At 37.9% G+C, this 4,020-nt stretch overlaps 1 non-coding gene across 1 annotated transcript; it reads left to right on the forward strand.

The window, feature by feature from the left end:
- Positions 1–2,435: 2,435 nt before the first annotated feature.
- LOC148914985 (small nucleolar RNA R71) lies at positions 2,436–2,542 on the forward strand. The gene has a single exon (XR_016123047.1). It is a non-coding gene; the product is annotated as a small nucleolar RNA R71 (small nucleolar RNA).
- Positions 2,543–4,020: the final 1,478 nt, after the last annotated feature.

Consider the following 4,020-nt stretch of genomic DNA (forward strand, 5'->3'; position numbering starts at 1 on the left):
TATTTCAACTTTTGGCAATTACAAACCCAACAAAAAGGCATATGTGAGTTGTTTGGTATGATTATGCACAAAAGCCTTATGGCTTGGCTCTTATGCCGTAAATCCTACTCCCTGAAGTTAGCCTAGGTGTATGGACGCCCACAAAAACTAGTTTGCAGCCTTGGGAGCATTGGATCAAAATATGGGCATTGAAACCTAGAAAATACCTATAAATGCAGGTTGTGGATTCTCGAACTGCAACTTGTTGCCTTCCCTTGCTTTGCAGTCCAAATGAGGAGTGCCAACACATTGAAAAAGACTCCTTAAACATACTGGGAAGTTTTCAACTTGTTCCTACACACAAAAAAGTAATCAAATCACTAAGGAAACCAAAAAGACAGCACAAGAAGCAAAAACTAGAAATTAACAAGGAAAAGTAAGAAAACTTGGGTTGCCTCCCAAGAAGCGCTTGTTTTAAGTCATTAGCTGGACTTAAAAATGGTGCTCATGAACATGGTGATGGAATGGTGTCAAAGAATGACACCACCTCTTGAGGATCAAAGTGAGATTCTAGATAATGCTTGAGGCAATGACCATTCACTTTGAATTGGGTCCCAGTTGACATGTTCTGAATCTCTACAACACCATGAGGAGAAACTTGAGTGACGAGGAAGGGGCCTATCCATCTTGAATGCAATTTGCCCATAAAGAGTCGAAGTTTGGACTTATAAAGCAACATTTTCTCTCCTGCCACAAATGTCTTCCTAGAAATAGCTTGATCATGCAACTTTTTGGTCTTTTCTTTATATATCCTTGCATTCTTATAAGCTTCATGTCTTAGCTCCTCGAGTTTATTAAGTTGTAACTTCCTTTTTCACACCATCAGCCTGCAAAACAGGAGTGCTAGGTGTCCCTAGTGGCTCATATGTGTGACGCCACCTTGGGAGCTGAATAGGTGTTGAATCCAAAGCTGCTACAAGGTGTTGGGCCTCATTGGAATCTGATCTTAGCTCCGGGTTGGCAAGGCAGGTGAGAAGTTCATCCTCGTTGACATTAGCTAGGAAAGTGGTGCAGTAGTAGTATCAATGGCATCTACACAGAAACACTCGTCCATCTCCACGGGTTTCTTAATGGTTTCAAACACCTTGCACTCAACAATTTGGCCTTGCACAGTCATGGACAATAAACCTTTCTTCACATCAATAATGGTGCCAGCAGTAGCCATAAAAGGACATCCCATAATGACGGGAACTTCTCTATCTTCCTCCATGTCAAGGATGATAAAATCTGCTGGAAGCACAAATTTATCCACTTTGATTAGTATATCTTCAATGATTCCAAGTGGATATTTGATAGACCTATCAACCAGTTGCAAGCTCACAGAAGTTGGTTTAATCTCTCCAATGCCTAACTGCTGAAATACAGAATAAGGCATTAAGTTAATACTTGCACCCAAATCAATTAAAGCCTTTTCAATATGTAAATTTCCAATAATGCAAGAAATTGTAAAACTCCTTGGATCCTTAAGTTTTGATGGCAATTTCTTAAGGAGAACTGCACTGCATTCCTCGGACAACATCATTTTGTCATGTGTAGCAAACTTTCATTTTTTTGTGCAAACATCTTTGAGGAACTTAGGATAAGCTAGGATTTGCTTCACTGCATCCAACAATGGAATATTTATTTGGACCTTTCTAAACAATTCCAAAATATCCATTGTTTGTTGGCCTCTTGGATTGACTTCAGTTTGGCTAGGTAACTTGCCTTTCTCCCTCTCATTGACTATGTTTGCAATCTGGCTTACTTGGACTTCCAATTTCTGAATTGCAGTATGACAATTTTGATAACCAGCTTGAAGGTTATTGTTTGTTTGTTTGTTGTTGAGTCTGAATAAACTGAGTCATAATCTCCTTCAAAGTTGGTTCTCTTGGTTCATTCGGATTGGCAGGTTTCTACTGAGGATAAATGCGCTGCTCAGACGGATTGTTGTTGTTCCATGAGAAATTGGGGTGGTTCTTCCATCTCGGGTTATACGTGTTGGAGTAGGGATCATGTCGTGGCTTTTGAAATGAATTTATTTGATTAGCCTGCTCCTGCGTAAGATCATTCAAAGGGCAATTATTAGTTGGATGAGAATTATCAAAGCAAATAGCACAAATAGAGGGAGGAGGAACAAATCTGGTCATTGACTGCATGAAATTTTAAGCTTCTTTTTCAAGTTGGATACTTGAGATGCTGAAGCAACTCCAGGATTTGTATCGACACTATGCACACTAATCTTCCTTGTGAATTTGTCATCTCCCCATTGCATAGAGTTGGCAGCAACTCTCTCAAAAGTTTTGAAGCACTCCTCAGGATCTTTCTCACTCAGAGCTCCTCCACACGTAGCATCAACATTGTTTCTACTGGCTGAGGTTAGTTCTTGGTAAAAGATCTGCATTTGCATCCAAGTTTCCACTCCATGATGAGCACATTGTTGTAGTAGATCACAAAATCGCTCCTAGCACTCATGAAAAGATTCTCGAGGCTTTTGTTCAAAGTTCGTGATTTCCTTCCTAAGTAGCAATGTTTTTTAGGCAGGGAAAAATTTCAGCATGAATTTTTGAGCAAGTTCTTCCCATGACATGATGGATCTAGCAGGAAGAGAGGTGAACCATGACTTGGCCTTGTCTTTGAGAGTGAATGGGAACAATCTCAGGCGCACTATTTCTTGTGAAACTCCCTTAATATGAACCGTACCACAAGCTATGTAAAGATCCTTAATATGAATGTTGGGATCTTCATTTGATTTACCATATAATGAAGGAAGAAGACCAACGGTGCCAGATTTCAGCTCAAACGAAACATCATCAATTTCAGGAAATATGATACATGAAGGCTCATCTAAAATTGTGGGCTGTGAATACTCCTTCAAGGGCTTAGTGTTGGCTGCCATTGACTTTGTGTCACTCTAAATCAGTAGCAAACGCTAGTTGGTTGATGCGACAGAGCTCTCGGACACGCACATAACACGCAAATATTTGAGATCAACGAAGACAACAAACCAAAACAGATAATTAATAATAGGCGGTGCTGGAAAACAACGAAACAAATAATAAAAGAGAATAAATCAAAGAAATACAATAAAGTAAAACAATAACACAAATATAAAAGGGACGACAAGCAACTGAAATAAAGCTAAAATCACACAACCCAAAGAATTAAACTCAGTCCCCGGGAACGGCGCCAAAAACTTGATGTATAATTTTACTACCTGAAAATTAGATAGTTAAATTCAAGAAATAAACTTGCAAGCGCACAAGGTTAATGCAATATAGCCAAGGCAAGTACAAGGTCGTTCCCACAGTGACCGAATAAATTCTCAAGTTGTTGTGAATTATAAACTAATTTAAATCCTAAATTACTCTAGACACCCTAATTAATAAACTTAAAACTAATGACTCAACTAAAACTTAATAGAGGAGTTTTGAAAGTTGGGTTTGAAAGATTTTCTTTAAAAGAACGTTGAAAACAAGAAAAAAAGACAAGATAACGAAGAAAAACGTGAATTAAATAAGTTTGTGAAAGATTTTAAAGAAGCATTCCAAGACAACAATTTCACCACAATTCCTCTTATCTAAACCTTAGCATGCATACTATCAAAAGTCCGAAGTTATGTTGATGATTAGTTCTCCAAAATTATGATTAACTCTTTTCACAGTAATTAACCACTTCTTCTTACATGCAATTTATCCTTGGCGTGAGGGATAAATATAAACATATAAAAAGACCTTAGGTTCAAAGAGAACTTCACACAATCACACAAACCCCCAAGAATATGGCGTTTACCTTAGGCGCATTCATGAATTTAATCACAAGAAGCAAAACTCATATTAGGCATGGCATATACCCTAACATGCATCAAATTACTTAACCAAAAACCTAGATGGTAGCTAATTATCAAGATCATTAGTTAAGAAAATAAGCACAGTGACTAAATTTCAACAACACGGAAATTCTAATAGCATGACATAACTAAGCTTTGAATAAGTAGAAAATGGT

Source organism: Prunus mume, linkage group LG8 (assembly GCF_029339155.1).
Source record: "Prunus mume cultivar Tortuosa linkage group LG8, ASM2933915v1, whole genome shotgun sequence".
NCBI lineage: Eukaryota > Viridiplantae > Streptophyta > Magnoliopsida > Rosales > Rosaceae > Prunus > Prunus mume.